Genomic DNA, 16543 nt, shown 5'->3' on the forward strand with positions numbered 1-16543 from the left:
CAGCACTTTGATCCCTTTCCCCCTATACTTGCTAAGCCCCACTTACTTTTCTTAATTTAGGATTAGAAAAGTGGGGGCGTCTTATACATGGGGGCGTCTTATACATGGAATAGCCGCCTAGAGTGGTCTTATAGACCAGATGGGCAGGGTACAAATCAAATAAATAAATAAAATAAATAAATAAAAATACGGTACTTTGAGAGCCTTATCAGCATGTAACAACAATTGATCCATAAGAAGGCAATGGCTCTGCTACCATGGACAGCGTATAAGGAGCAAATAATAAATTGCTTTTGTGAAACAGCTAGTTTGTTCTATCCTACTTTTCTCCCTGTAGAGGGACTCAACACAGCTTACAAAGGATGAAAGAACATAAATATAAAAACAAATATATTAATTATGAAAAAGCTCAGGTTAAAATCCTAATAAAACAAGTTTGAAACATGTGTTAACAAGATAAAAAAATTTGGTCCCCAAAACAATTTGGTCCTTCAAAAAGCCTGGACCCAAGTCCATTACAAGCTTTACAGATTTAAGAGCAGCAGTTTGAACTGTGCCTGAAAACAGGCCAGTAACTCGTGTTCTGACTGTGATGACTGAATCATTCTTCCATGGGCTCCCGTATGTAGACAGTTAGAACCCTGAAGACGAATGCTCCTTTTAGGTGATGGGAGGAACACTGCAATGCTTTGTTGCAGGTACTGCTTGCATCACTGAGTTTAGTGGAACTCTTTCTGAGTAAGCATGCATAAGAATGGGCTCCACATGAATACATGCTTGCAGTGATGCCATCAGGTAATTTTAGACTCTCTGGTTAATGGTTCTGGGGGGCATCTTTAGGAAAAAGGTTTTATTTATTGCAAATTGTGCCCAGGAAGCCCTGCAGTTGGAGGGGGCACTCTTTGGTGTCTTTAATGGTCTCTTGAATTAGGCCAAAGCCTGGCATTGATAGTGGCCATGGCACAGTCATATGGAATGTACGATGAAGGTAATCAAGACTGACTCCTTCCTTTCCTCCAGAGCATATTGTCTTATAAATGTCACCATCTTTCAACAAGGGCTGTAAGAACTCCATAAAGTTCAAGACCTGGTATAAAGTAGTGGATAAAGCATTGGACTAGGACTCGGGAGATCTGGGTTCAAATCTCCACTCAGCCATGAAAGGTCTTTAGGGACTGACAACGGCAAACCTGTCTTTGAACATCTTGCATACATTGAAAACCCTATCAGGGTCACCATAATTTGGGAGGGGCTTTATGGCCTATTACTGCTAATGTAGGAACTGCTTCAAAATACATTAACATGCTTTCAAGCAGATTTTGCTCTCTATATTCTTGGCTATTCTAGGCTGTAACCTGCTCCCAACCGTTCAAGTCCAGTTAACACTAGCTTTTTAAGGAAATGTGCCTGTTGCTGCTGCCAGATGGCTACTGGCGACAAGTTAGGTCTTTTTCAGCAGCATAATTCAAGCTGTGGATGGCTGCTTGGCTCAGAAGAGAAAGGGGGTCTAAATTGGCAAACAGTGCTAGCAAGGAAGAGATCTTTTCACTGATAATGTTATCATTTCTTTACAGACCAGGCCTCACATACAAGTCTCTGAGCTATGAATTGAGTTGACTTCAGGACAGAGCCTTTTGTCTCTCTTTCTGTATGCTGTTCACTATTCTGTGCAGATGGCATCCTGCCTATTGACATCTTTCCCAACTAGTACAGATAGCAAAGAACGATGGCCTCACAAGGGAAGGCTGTGTGAAAAGGCAGCACAGCAGGGTTGTCTCTGCTGCAGGGGCTCCCACAGCCACTGTAGGGGGCAACAATTTCCCCAATACTTTATATTGATTTGTCGTGGATGTTATATCCTGCCTTTCAGCCAGTTGGCTTGAGCTTTCATACTCCTGTCTCCCATCTCCATTCTGGTCTTGTAACAACAGGGGTGAGGCAGATCAGGCTGAGAATAGTAACCAGCCTAAGGTCAGCCATGGGGTTCTATTGGTCGGAATGGAATTTGAACTTGGACCATCTACTCTATGCCTGTTCATTCATTCTCTCTCTCTCTCTCTTACACGCACATGTACACACAAAACCCCAGAATTAGTCTAAAATTCAGAATATAGGAAGAAAGATATGAAAGACACCACTGAAATGCCTTGCATTGCAGAAGTCACCTGAAGTCAAATTAGAAAATTTGGAATTGGAAAGGCGTTCATAGAACTTAGAAGCATTACTTTTTTGGACAACAACTCTGAGAATCCCCCAACCCACAAAGCCAGTTGTCATGCTAGATAGGTCATTCTGGGAGTTGGCTGCAGTGTTTTAATAATGGTTCATTGGCAAGTACATCAACATTTCTCTTTGGTAAGAAACCACTGCAGTTTTAAAGCTTAGGTCATGCATATTTACCTCAGGGCCAGACCTACCATTAAGTAGAGTGAAGTGAATCGGGTTGCAGATTTGGCCATAATAAAAGTGCAGAAACCATTTCATTATTTATTTAGCTATTATTGCATTTTTACTGCCAGAGTTGGGGAGGGGCATATATAGGATTTTCCATCTAATGTGTTAGAATGAATTGGCTGCATTTGGGTAACTGCACTTACGGTTAAATTAGCTGCACCTTAACATGGGTGGGTGGAAGGTGCTATTTGTAGCTCTGCTTCAGGCAGCAAACTGCCTTGGCCTGACCCTCCTCATCTCTTCTGCATTTTTTAAATACATATTTTTCCTGTTTTACGCAAAAGACATTCTCAGAAAATGACTAAACTATCTGTTTACTGTGGGTCAGGTTTAGTATCATCTGCACAGAAGACAATGTAATTATTTGTGGACTAAAACTCTTCTTTATGACATCTCTAACTCAGTGATTTTTAAATCAAAACTATATCAGTGATATAGAACACAGCTCTTGTTTCTCTTTAAAAGCATTGAATTTGAGTGGTCCCTGTGAAAGAGAACTATTACTTGAAATGCATCATTCTTTTGAGGTTTCCCTCCTTCTCTCCTGTTCTTCGGCTTTTTTTACATGTTTCATTTTTGGTGTGTAGCTCCTTGAATTCCATAGTCATTATAGCCATCTGTTATAGAGTTCTAGTCCAAAATTATACTTCCCCATCTCTGGACAAAATACCACATTCTAGATGGCTGTTATGTTAAACGACACAAAAATCGCATATTGATTAGGAATGTCTCAGGGATCATGACAGCAACAGAGCCACACTGAAGGCCCCCCAAAGGCAATGCACATCCATTTTGGCTGCCCAGGCTCTCTTGATATACCAGCTCTTCTTAACAGGTATTCAGAAATACTTTGCATGTCCTGAATTAGGACTCAGCAGAAATCTAAGATGGAGCAAAGAAAGCAGGTCCTCTCTAAAGCCCTTCAGTCGCTATATGAGGTTTGCTAAGCACTGTGATAAAGCTCAGCTCCTGCAACCCGGCATCTCCTGGACAGCTCCCAGGCCTTGCCTGTATCCTGCCACCTAGATCCTGTTGGACAGTTCTCCAAAACAGGAAAAATGTATTTCTGCTCTCTGCTAAAATTCATCCTGCAGGAACTTTAAAACATACCTTCAACATATGTTTTAATTGTATTTTAATTGTTGTAAGCTGACCAGAGACCTTTGGGTAGAGTGGGCGGCATATTAGTTAATCAATCAATCAATCAATCAATCAATCAATCAATCAATCAATCAGTCAGTCAGTCAGTCAGTCACTCAGTCAGTCAGTCACTCAGTCAGTCAGTCAGTCAATCAATCAATCAATCAATCAATCAATCAATCAATCAATCAATAAACGTTGAGGGCTTTTGCCAACATATGTTCATGTCATATGACTCTTTTAAAAAAATGAACATGGCTAATTCCCGAATTGAAACATATGTAGAATAACATGTATGGTTTTAAGAATTTCTATTCTGCCTTTCTTCAACCTTCCCAAGAGGTGTAAAAATGCAAAACAAAAATCACATTAAAAAGAACAAAACATTTAAAATGACTTGAGAAACTGTTAAAACAATGTCAAAAGGCTATTTAAAAAGAGGTGCCTTAAGACCTTTCTGGTGCAAAAAGAGGGGAGGCCAATCACAGTCCCAGAAAGATTGACTTTTGGAGTTTAGCACTGACATAAGAGTAAATCCCTTCCTACCTGCCCAACAAGGATCTTTCCCCCTCTTGTCCAACAGATTCATTCTGAGACAGGTGATCCCTCCTCATGGGCAATCCCTAAGCCATTAAGAGCATTAAAGTATAAAAACAAAAACAAACATTTGAATTGGTTCTGGAAAACAACTGAGAATTGATCCCCCAGAATTTATATCTCACTTCCTATGTCACAACATACAAATGTACCCTTAGATGGACAGAGTTCCAACTCCAGTCCTCTGAAGATGCCGGTGTGACAAACCCAGACCTACTGGGATCTGCCACACAGTTACACTAAGCTGCCACCAACCATTCCCTATAAAAAGTCACACAGACCAGGGATGGATTTTTAAACAATAAAAAGAATAAGGTTTATTTAAATACACACAGGGATAATAAACAATCAGGTGAATAAAGTAAAGTAACGTGGCTTATTCTCACTCATACATACATACAGTTTGGTTCACCTAGAACCTTTAACTTAAAGCACAGACCCTGAACCTATCAGTTCTGGCTAACTAACAGACACCTGAACCTATCAGGTTGGTACTCTGACACACAGTAGTACCCTGTCTGACACACAGACTCCCACAACAGCTTCTTCTTCCCAGCTGCTGCTTCGTCTGCTCAGCTTCTAAACTTCACCACCCAGGCATCACATATTTATACAGTACAGCCCCTCCTCCTGATGTCCCGCCTTCCACTCCCCATAGGATGGAACTTTCCCTCCAAACCCATGACAGACAGGTAACATCAGTGCTGTTATGTAACACCTCCCCTCTTTATAAGTTGTTTTGTAGGGGGAAAGCTAAGGTGCTTTTCACCAAAAAAACAACCTGCATAAAACATACAACAGTTATACATACCATATAATACTTACATATACTTACATTCTAAGTTAAACCATAGCAAATATGCATTTAAACATTTACCATATATATTACATCAATTTACCTTTATTCATACAAACCAATTCAAAACCAGGTACATTTTACTTTTTGTCAACATTATATACACATAGTCCATGTTCTTTCGCCGTCTTCAATCTTCAGGTCTTCTTGATAAGGCGTCAGCAACACAGTTCACTGACCCTCTGACCACCTTCACTTCAAAGTCATAGTCCTGTAGGTTTAAAGCCCACCTCATAAGTTTGCTATTGTGGGTTTTCATTGTCTTCAACCATTGCAATGGTGAATGGTCAGTACACAGAACAAAATGTCTTCCCCAGATGTAAGGCTTGGCCTTCTGGATCGCGTAGACTATGGCCAAACACTCCTTCTCCACGGTTGCCAAATGTCTCTCACCTTTTTGAAGTTTCCTACTCAGGTAGGACACTGGATGCTGGTCACCATTCTCATTCTCCTGGCACAGAACTGCTCCTACCCCGCTGTTAGACGCATCGGTGTAGATGATGAACTCCCGGTCGAAGTCTGGAGCACGCAGGACAGGATAGTTGATTAACGCCTCCTTCAACCTCTGGAACGCCGCCTCACAGTCGCTGGTCCACGGGATGCGGTCATCAGCCTTCTTCCTCGTCAGATCGGTCAGCGGAGCCGCAATCTCGCTAAACCTCGGGATGAACTTTCTGTAGTAGCCCACCGACCCAAGAAATGATTTGACTTTTTTCTTGGTGTTGGGTCTAGGCCAATCACGAACAGCTTCTATTTTGGCCTCCAGGGGTTTTATCACTCCTCCCCCTACCATGTGACCCAAGTATTTGATTTCTGGGCTACCCAGCTGACACTTGCTGGCCTTTACTGTTAGCCCTGCTGCACTTAACCTCTGCAGCACTAACTCCAGGTGTATCAGGTGATCTTCCCAGGTATTACTGAAGATCCCTATGTCGTCAATGTAGGCCACTGTAAAGTCATTGAGCCCTGCCAAGGTCTGGTCCATCAGCCTTTGGAATGTGGCTGGTGCATTTCTGAGACCAAAGCTCAGGACTCGAAACTCATAGAGACCAAAAGGGCTGCAAAAGGCAGTCTTTTCTTGATCCCTGGGATCAATTCTTAATTGCCAATATCCCTTTACCAGGTCCAATGATGAGATGAACCGACAACCCCCTATGGTTTCAATCAGGTTGTCTAGCCTGGGCATTGGGTAGGCATCAGGAGTGGTTACACGGTTTAATTTCCTGTAATCAACACAAAACCTAATGCTCCCATCAGGCTTGTCCACAAGGACTATCGGAGAGGACCAAGGACTAGAAGAGGGGACGATTATGTTCTCCCTCAGCATCTCGTCCAGCTCCTTCCGCACCTTGTCCCTATAGGGTCCCGTTACTCGGTATGGGGATACTGCCTGCGGGGGTGCATCCCCTGTGTGGATCCGATGCATCACTCCCTTCACTATCCCCGGCTTGTTGGAAAACACCTGTTGATATTTCCTAAGCAGCATTTTTAGTTCTTGCTGCTGGTCTTGGGTGAGTGCAGGACTGATCTTTACCTCCTCTGGGTTGTATTTTACTTCCCCTCTACCCTCCCAGAAGGGTAATTCAGCTTCCTCGCTCTCAGCTGCTTTTATTGCGAATAAAACCCTCTGTTCCCCTCTGTAGTAGGGTTTTAGGGCATTCACATGAACCACCCTCCTTGCTTGGTTCTCCTCCTGCTCTATTAGGTAGTTCAGGTCTGACATCTTGGAAATGACCCTATATGGTCCTGCCCATTTGAGCTGCAGTTTATTCTCTCTGCAGGGCCTAAGCCAAAGCACTTCCTCCCCTGGGTCAAAGTGCCTCTCTCTAGCTTTGTGGTCATACCATGTTTTCTGTCTGACCTTCTGAGCTTGCAGGTTTTCTGCTGCCAGCTCTAGATTTCTCCTTAGGTCATTCATCAAGGTGTCTATGTATGTCACAACGTCTTGTGGGTCATCCTGGGTGATCTGCTCCCAATTTTGTTTGATCAAATCAAGGGGCCCTTTCACCCCTAAGTGTGCAGCAAACATGTCAGAGTGACCCCTTTTTAAGATCATGGGGCGATACTTTTCAGGTACCACCAGCTGACTTCTGATCCCATCTCCCCCTTTTGAGATATTCCTCAGGGTTTCTCTATATAAAATCCCCTTTTTCTCCAGAAATCTCACTGGGGTTTCAGGTGTTAGCTGGGCGTCAGTCACCTGTTCAAAACACTTTTGGAGAGTGGCGTCTGCCTTTTGCTCCTGTCCAACTCTGCTGTCTGTGGTTAAGGTTTCCACCACAGCTTCTGAACTCCCCTCTGCCTCCGTCTCTGGCTCATCATTACCCCCCTGAACTGTCCCCGTGGTGGCTTGTGAGCGTGTAATCACTAGCACCCGTTTCACATGTTCAGCCAGGTCATTTCCCACGAGCACGGCTGCTGGCAGAGTCGATGAAATCGCTATCCGCCAATCTCCCCTCCAGCCTTGAAAGTTGACAGGTACCTCTGCTACTGGCAGAGAGATTACCTGCCCCTCAATCCCTGCCACCTTTATGCTCTCATTTGGGATTATAAACTCCCTAGGGATGATATCTGGATGGCACAGGGTTACCTGGGAACAAGTGTCCCGCAGCCCCCTATACTGACGGTCAAGTATTCCTACGTCCACCCCTGCTGTCTCAAACAACTGAGAATCTGTTTTTATCAGCAAGCAGCGCTTTACCTCCACAAGAGGACCATTTTCCTCAGCCTGCTCAGCATAGGTAGCTGTTCCAGACTGAGTAGTCATGGCAACAGGCTCCCTCTGTGACACTGAGCCTTGCTCTTTCTGGACACAGAACACAGCTTTTGGCTTGGTCCCACTAGAATTCTGAGGCACCATTCCTTTTAGCTGCTTTAATTTCTCACAATCTGAGATTAGATGACCCTTTCCCTGACAGAAATAGCATTTTCTGGTGTATTTTGATTCTCTCTCATCTTGTTTTGGCTTTCCCTCCAAATTCTGAGGTCTTAGTTTCATGTCTGAGGGCTTCCCTTCACCATGGGCCCCTCCCCCTTGCTGGCTTTTCCCTGGTCCCTGAGAGTACTTGCTGTAGGTTTCTTTGGGTTTTCCTACAGATTTCCCCTCACCCAAGGGCTTTCTTATTTGGGAAATAAAATCCGCGATCTCTGCGGCTTGTGCCACAGATTTTGGTTTCCTTTCCCTCACCTGGAATTTCAATTCCCCATGCAGGACTGAATAGAACTGTTCCAGGGCTATCAAGTCTTTAAGCTGTTCATAGGTCTCTGTCCCTTCCTGCGATAGCCATTTCTCAAGCAGCCTCACCAATTGGGCCCCCACTTGGGTAAAAGTCTGCTCTGGCTTCTTGGTGAGGGACCTGAATCTTTGTCTCAGCTGCTCTGCATTTATCCCATGTCTTGCAAACACCAGTTTTTTAAACTCTGCAAAATCTTTCATCAGTTCCTCAGGCATCTCGGCATAAACCTCAGCTAGGCTACCACTGATTAAAGACCGCATGATGGTCATCTTCTCAGTTTCCCTCACTGAGAAGTCCACAAACGCTCTTTCCACTAAGGAAAAGAACACCTCAGGACAATCTCCCTTGTGGTACACAGGGAATTTCTTCAGGTCAGCCTTAGACAGTTGGCCTCCCTCAGTATCCCTATTATTATTATTGTTCTGGTTCATCAGTTCCAGTTTTTTTAATTCAAACGCCATTCTTTCTTTTTCCAGAGCAATTTTCTCTCTCTCTCTCTCTAGTTCAAATTGCCGTTGTTTCTCTCTTTCCCTTTCCTCCATTTTTTCCCTCTCTAACCTTTCCTCCACTTCAAATTGCCTCATCCTCAGTTCATGCTGTTGGGCTATGAGCAATTTTCTAAGTTCTGGGTTCTGCTCTCCTGTGCTGTCACCCTGCACTGAGCCAAATTCATCCTCAGAACCTTGGTCAATCTGGGGGTCTTTCACTTCACTCATTTCAGCCATCTGGCTTCGAGTCAAGGGCATAATCCCCCCTCAGAACAGGCTGCTTTAAAAAGTCAAGCCTCAGAATAAAACGACCACTTTTTTCCTTCTTGCCTCAGAACCAGCTCTCCCTAGAGATTGCTGCTGTTCTTCAGCACTAAATTGCAACAGTATCGAGTCAGAGCCTACCCCCCTCTGCTGGGCCTCTCAGCTGGCAAGCTAGCTCACTGTTGCTACGCAGTTTTGCCTCAGCTTTTTCCCGCCAAAACTAGGCTGCCTCAGAGCACCTTTATCTAAGTCTCCCCAGTTGGCACGTTCTTCTACTAGCGCACCTCCCCGTGAGGTACACCTAGAAGATTACCTACGCGCCTCAAACTGTCCCTGACTAGACCCCCCTGCTCTGGGCACACTTGCCAAGGCTTCGCTGGACCGCTGGACAACTGGACCAGTCGTATCCCACACGCTGGACACCAATCAATGTGACAAACCCAGACCTACTGGGATCTGCCACACAGTTACACTAAGCTGCCACCAACCATTCCCTATAAAAAGTCACACAGACCAGGGATGGATTTTTAAACAATAAAAAGAATAAGGTTTATTTAAATACACACAGGGATAATAAACAATCAGGTGAATAAAGTAAAGTAACGTGGCTTATTCTCACTCATACATACATACAGTTTGGTTCACCTAGAACCTTTAACTTAAAGCACAGACCCTGAACCTATCAGTTCTGGCTAACTAACAGACACCTGAACCTATCAGGTTGGTACTCTGACACACAGTAGTACCCTGTCTGACACACAGACTCCCACAACAGCTTCTTCTTCCCAGCTGCTGCTTCGTCTGCTCAGCTTCTAAACTTCACCACCCAGGCATCACATATTTATACAGTACAGCCCCTCCTCCTGATGTCCCGCCTTCCACTCCCCATAGGATGGAACTTTCCCTCCAAACCCATGACAGACAGGTAACATCAGTGCTGTTATGTAACAGCCGGTCACAGAGACTAGCGAAACGTCAGGATGAACAACCTTCAGAACATGGCCAAAGAGCCCGAAAAACCCACAGCAACCATCAAAGTGATGCAAAGTTCACCAAAATTAACAGAACAGAAATGTGTTTCTAGTATATTAGGGTAACACTGAGTATATGTCATTGCCTCTTGCCATTAAAATTATTTAATTTTTAAAATTTCATAGACTATGCAGAAATGGATTTTAATGTTTTTCTTCTTGTTCCTGCATCCTACCTGACTGATGTGAATACATTCTTCATCTCTGGCTCAACTGCTGCAGTATATTACAAACTATATTTGAGGGCCTCAACAATTCAGATACATAATACTTTCTTTGTAGTTGTTATTTGAGTTATCAAATAGTAAATTGACCCTGATGTATATATGCCAGTTCCTCACTCTCAAAGCCATGGCCCAATGGAAGCCAGAGATCTTTATTTATTGGTGGGGTGCTGCTTCTCTTTTTGTATTAATAGTAATTTACAATGCTCAATGCCCTCATAGTCACCTTTCCCTCATCTCAAGTAGGTGAACACAATGTGATTGTCTTGGTTGCAGAAAAAGGATGCTTTCTCCAAGGCCCCATTAATTGGAAAACAGCGCACAACTGACAGGAGTGCAGTAAGTACGATTATCAGCACCAGATGAGAGCCATTAACAAAATGGAGAGTGTCATCTTCAGAGCACAAATATTTTCCCTTCTTATAATACCCTCTTAAGGGGACCTCAAGTGGATGCACATGGTCTCAAGCTCTCCTAGTCGGCACCACCAAGCATGTTTTACTACTTCTCTGGTTCTTAGACAGAGAGGGAACCCAAGCAATTTTTACAACTTACGTCCTTTTGTGTTTTATCCTTTAGACAAAGCATCCACAGGCCTGAACTCCCTTGAGCTTTGTCAATAACAGTGGCCGCAGCAGCAACAACAACAGAAGGAGGATGAGAAGAAGATTCCACCTTTGCTTAAGAAACTTGCAAAAGTCTTCCAGATTTTTTTCTTTATTGTGAAGATTAACTCATTTTCTTTAAATTCTTTTTTTTAACACCTCCTCCTTTCCTCTGCTTTCCCCCTTGGTTTTTTTGTTCAGAAACCCTGTGCAACAGAAGATGGGTTTGTAGGCCTGAATTGGGAGAATTGTTTCACATCATCAGCCTATTCATGGTCTCCCCTCCCCTGTTGTAAAACACAAGACATTGCCAATGGAACAGTGGTGGCATTGTACTGTCACACTATACCACCCAGATTTTACCTCAGCGCTCTCCGATCCCTTTTTTTTGTTTTCAGTCAAAAGAGTGCATTTGCTCAGGGGAGAGGAGGGGCTGTTCCTATTGCTTCCACTAACATGGAGGTTAAAAGAAAGATTGATGGGAGAAAGTTCACCTAGAAAACCAGGATAAATTTCTTGTTCACCAAGGCCAGTTGTCCCATTGTCTAGGGGCCATGTTTTTTGTTAATTATCTCTCACTCTCTCCTTTTATCAAGGAAACTGGCAGCAAAGCAGAGAGAAAGGAACAGGATATAGGGGTCAGGGGGTCCTATTTGGCCACCTAGGTATTCCATTTTAAATGCTGGATTAGGCACAGTTCGCTTGGGAGGTGAGAGTATTGGGGAACTCGCCAAACAAAATAAAAATAAAAATAATCTTCAGAAGCTTGAGTGCTAAAACTTGACGCCTAAAATGACATCGCTAAAATAAGCTGCAAGGAGATTTCAGTGTACACACACCCATGCATGAGGGTTGCTTCCACTCAGTGTGTGTTGTCAAGGAAATAAACCTTAGCAAGGGCAGGCATTAAACACACAGCTGGTCTATTTGGCTAGCCAGAGATACTGGTGGTAATGACAATGATGCTTAATGGCAGCAAACCAGATCTAAACATAAATAGGATTGCATGAAAGGAAAGGAAATGGAACAAAACCGTTCCTTGGGTCCCACTGGCAGAGGAGGTACATCCATTTTTTAAGAGAGAGCTAAAGGATTCTCCTGTTTCCACACACTAGTAGAGGCATGTAAATTCATAACTCACCAACAATGTACCTTTGAAATGCAGCTGCACTCCACAAATAGGCCTTTTCTATCACTCAGAGAAACTGCCCTGTTTTAAGGAAGAAAACAGCTATTGAAAAGGCCACAAGAAACTGTCAAAATGGGGAGGGATGTTTTGGTGGTGTTCGTGGCCATGATGAGGAAGGAACTGTGTTCATTCTGGCAGATGCGACAGCTTCACATTCCTAATATAATGAAGCCTTCTTCCTGGGGTCTGGCTGAAATGAATGGCTATTGGACCATTTTGAAGTTGATCAGGCCAGTCACACTTGGACAACTGTATGTGAGGTTCAGGATGAATCAGAACTTTTTTGTGTAACTCCCGCAATGAGATTTACTTTTCCACGTTCAAATCTAGAACTGCTGTATATCCAGGGATACAATGGTGAGTTTATTGGGTGGCCCAGGAAACATCTTCTACTCTTGGGCTCTGTTCTGCCTTGGTCAGTGGAAGCTGTGAGTGGGAGTGTAATAAACATTTACTCCAATCCGCAGCCCCTTGTGAGTGGGTTTCACTTTTTCTGCCAAGAGAAACACACACATGCTTATTGTATTGGGTTGCATCCAATGTAATGCTAGTGGAAGCAACAAAGAGATGATGGAGTTCTGCCAGTGACTGTGCAAGCAGCCTTTAACTTTATGAAGTTGTAATGAGTTGCACAACGGTTTGTGAAACATTGCATTCATACCCGATACAACTACATGTGCCTTTCACGGAATACACTGCACAAGCACAGCTAAAGTACTGGATCTGATATTTGATCAAGAATGAACACAAGCATCCACAAGCAGTAGAAGCTTTGAGTAAGTGGGATGCATTGTTTGGTAAAATTACTTTGCTGGACCCCTAGGTAATTTAGGAGTGTAAAAAGGTAATTTCCCCAACTCTGGTGGAAAGATACTACTGGATAAAACCCTTTGTGTGCAAAGAATTGTTACTTCATTTGAAATAATTAGGGCAACCCACTCACATGGGAGTTTCATGTACACATCAGAGCATCCATGTACTATTTGTTTGCTTAGATAGCACCATATGGAGGTTTGAAGTTTTAGATGCCTTTTGGCCCTAAAACTGTATCAGTACAGACTCTCATCTGTAATTCTTATTAAATTGTCCATTTTTTTCTGCATTTCAATACCCTGGGTTTCCTGGTATCCCAATTCACACTGTATTTCTGATGAAACCTGCTGACAATGTAGAGTAGTTACTTGAAATACATATGTTTCAGCCAAACATTTGATTACAGGGACATTTAGAATTTCCCATCAATTATTTTGATATATGGGCCAAAATTACATTGCAGATATTGTGCTGTTACAAAGGAAATGGCATGATTGTGTAAGAGTCATGAAAGCCCTTGGACTGAAGCAGAAACCCCTTAATTACTCTCAGTCTCCTCCTGCCAGTGATATAATCTCTTACACTAGAGTAATTTTGACAACAGGCTTTGACTAAGATATTATAATTTATTTGCAAGTTACGTGTTCACAGGATAATTTTAAAAAACGGTAAGTACTTTTATCTCGATGAGTTCTAAGCATTTTGCTTTCATTCTCCAAATGACATGAAGAGCTTTTTAAAAATCTAATTAGAGGCTACCTCCTGTCTTCTGAAATAAGGACAGTGTTTGCTTTCCCCATATGCTTCTCCCTTTTATGTTTTAAAAGACTTTTCTCATCATCAATGGATCAACCTTCCATCTTACTTGCCAATTACGACTGAAACTGCCATACAAAAAGTTGGAAGATATCTCAGGTGAATATAGTTCATTTTAGTGTATTAGCACCACGTTCTCTTTTGGGTTAACTTTGTCTCCTCTTTCTGTTTTTTAAACTGCTATGTTTTTCCAAATATTCCTCTCTATAAATCAGTGAAGCCACTTTAGTTTGATGTCAATCTAATAAAATAAAAGTGGCCTCTCAACACACAAGTCCCTGCCAAGTTTGAAGTAGGCCTGTGCATGTGTTTTTTTTTATTACAGCTCCTAGAATTGCCCAGGCAGCACATTTAAACCTTAAGGACACTGTGTTTCTTTTATATGCAGAAGGTCTCAACCAGGTGCCATTGCTGGCATCTCAGGTTAAAAGGACCAGGAAGCAACTGATGAAATAAACGTCTGCCTGAGACTTTGAAGAGCTGCTCCCAGGTCTAGATTGACAGATCATTTGGTTTGCCAGTACAGTAGTGGTGACTTGCAAGACGAATGCCTCACGGGACGAAAAAACCTGCAAGACGAATGTTTTTTGTGATAGGGTTGATGACTCGCAAGACGAATGTTCCTATGGCCATTTTTCGCAAGACAAATGTTTTCAGGGGTTTTTTGTTTGTTTGTTTTGGTTCAAATCTCTGCCGTTAATACCCAGGATGCATTGTGCCGGGAAGGTTTAAAAAGCCTCCCCAATGCAGCCTGGGTTCACTTTTCCATGTGCAGTTCCAAGGTTGACTTCAAGAGGAGCAACTGTGGTCCGTGTTGTGGGCACATCCTGTGTTTGATGTGGTCTGTGTTGTGGAGGCATCCTGTCTTTGGAGAAGTTGGTGTGGTCTGTGTGGATGCATCATATCTCTGGAGAAATTGAAGGTTTTCAGAACTTTTTGGCCAGCAAAAGGCAGGGTGTGCATTTGTTCTCCTGTGTTGGTGGGAGGGTGTTATGCCAATTTTTTTATTTTTTGGTAAGTTGCAGAGGAAAGGTGGGGGCCTTAACTTGTGCTGGGGGGGTGTCATGCCATTTGTTTGTCCAAGGCAGTTTTGGCCAGGGGTGGGAAGGTGTGTGTGAAAACGGATGTGAAGCACTGCCTTTTGTTTTTGTGAACGTAGCAACTGTGCTGACATGGGTCCCAAGAAGGCTGCTTCTTCAGAGGCCGGGAAGATGATGAAGGAGAAGATTACTCTAGAGATGAAGAAGGAGATTATCAGGAAACACGACAGAGGCATGCGAGTGATAGACCTCACCAGGGAGTACCAGAGGAATCCGTCCACCATTGGTACTATCCTTAAGATGAGGGAGAAGATCCTTGCAACAGATGTAGCCAAGAGAGTCACCAAGATCGTGAAGAACCGCTCAGCTATTCTGGAGGAGGTGGAGAAGTTGCTGCTCATCTGGATGCAAGAGAAGCAGCATGCAGGGAACACAGTGACTGAGGCCTTGTATGCAGACCTTGTGCAGCAAGAAGCAGGAACCTCAGCCGAGCCAGAAGACTTCAAGGCAAGCAGAGGTTGGTTTGAACACTTCAAAAGCAGCTCTGGAATCCACAGCGTGGTCAGGCATGGAGAGGCTGCCAGTTCCGATATTCCTGCAGCTGAGGACTTTGCCATGGATTTCCTGGAGGTCATGACTACACAGGGCTATCTTCCACAGCAGGTCTTCAACTGTGACAAGACTGGGCTGTTTTGGAAGAGGATGCCCAAAAGGACCTTCCTCACTCAAGAGGAGAGCAAGCTGCCTGGCCACAAGCCCATGAAGGATCATCTGACCCTCCTCTTCTGTGCCAATGCCAGTGGGGACCTGAAGATAAAGCCCCTGCTGATGTACCACTCAGAGAACCCACAGACCTTCAAGAAGCACAAGGTTAACACAGGCCAGCTGAGCGTCTTGTGCTGATCCAATGCTAAGGCTTAGGTCACTTGGGTCCTGTTTGTCAACTGAGTCAATCTTGCTTTTGGCCCTGCTGTCCAGCAGTACCTGCTGGACAATGACCTGCTGCTGAAGGCCCTGCTCCTCATGGACAATGCTCCTGCTCATCCTCCAGGCCTTGAGGAAGACTTGTTAGAGGAGTTCAAGTTCATTAAAATCATGTTCCTGCCACCTAACACCACCCTGTTACTCCAGCCGATGGATCAGCAGGTTTCAAAAAACGCTACGCCAGGAGCTTTTCAGGTGCTGCTTCGAGGTGACTGATTGCACCAACCTCACCCTGTGTGATTTCTGGAGGGACCACTTTGACATTGTCACCTGCTTGAAGTTGATCACCATAGCCTGGGACGGGATCAGCCAGAGAAATCTTAATTTTGCTTGGCGCAACCTGTGGCCAGACTGTGTGGCAACAAGTGACTCTGATATTTCTGCGCCTGCACCAGAGTCAACAGTGATGGAGGACATTGTTGCCTTGGGGAGGACCATGGGCCTCGAGGTCACAGAGGAGGACATCTGTGAACTGGTGGAGGGCCACGACTGGGAGCTGTCCACCCAGGAGCTGATCAAGCTGCAGGCAGAGGCTACGGAGGAGCAGGCCTCTTTGGAAGAGGAAGAAGAGCCAGGCGAGGAACAACTGTCCACCACTGAACAGTGGCAAAACGTGCAGACTCTGGCACAGCAGTACCACCCAGACAAGGCTCTGGCACGTGACCTTGCTAACATGTTTGACACAAGGGTCATGTCCCCTTTCAGAGGGATGCTGAAAAGGCTGGAGAAGCAGCTGACCATGGAGAGGTTCCTCACGAAGAGGCCGAGACAAGAAGAGGAACCTGCTGCTTCTACCAGTGGTGCCC

Source organism: Pogona vitticeps, chromosome 3 (assembly GCF_051106095.1).
Source record: "Pogona vitticeps strain Pit_001003342236 chromosome 3, PviZW2.1, whole genome shotgun sequence".
Lineage (NCBI taxonomy): Eukaryota > Metazoa > Chordata > Lepidosauria > Squamata > Agamidae > Pogona > Pogona vitticeps.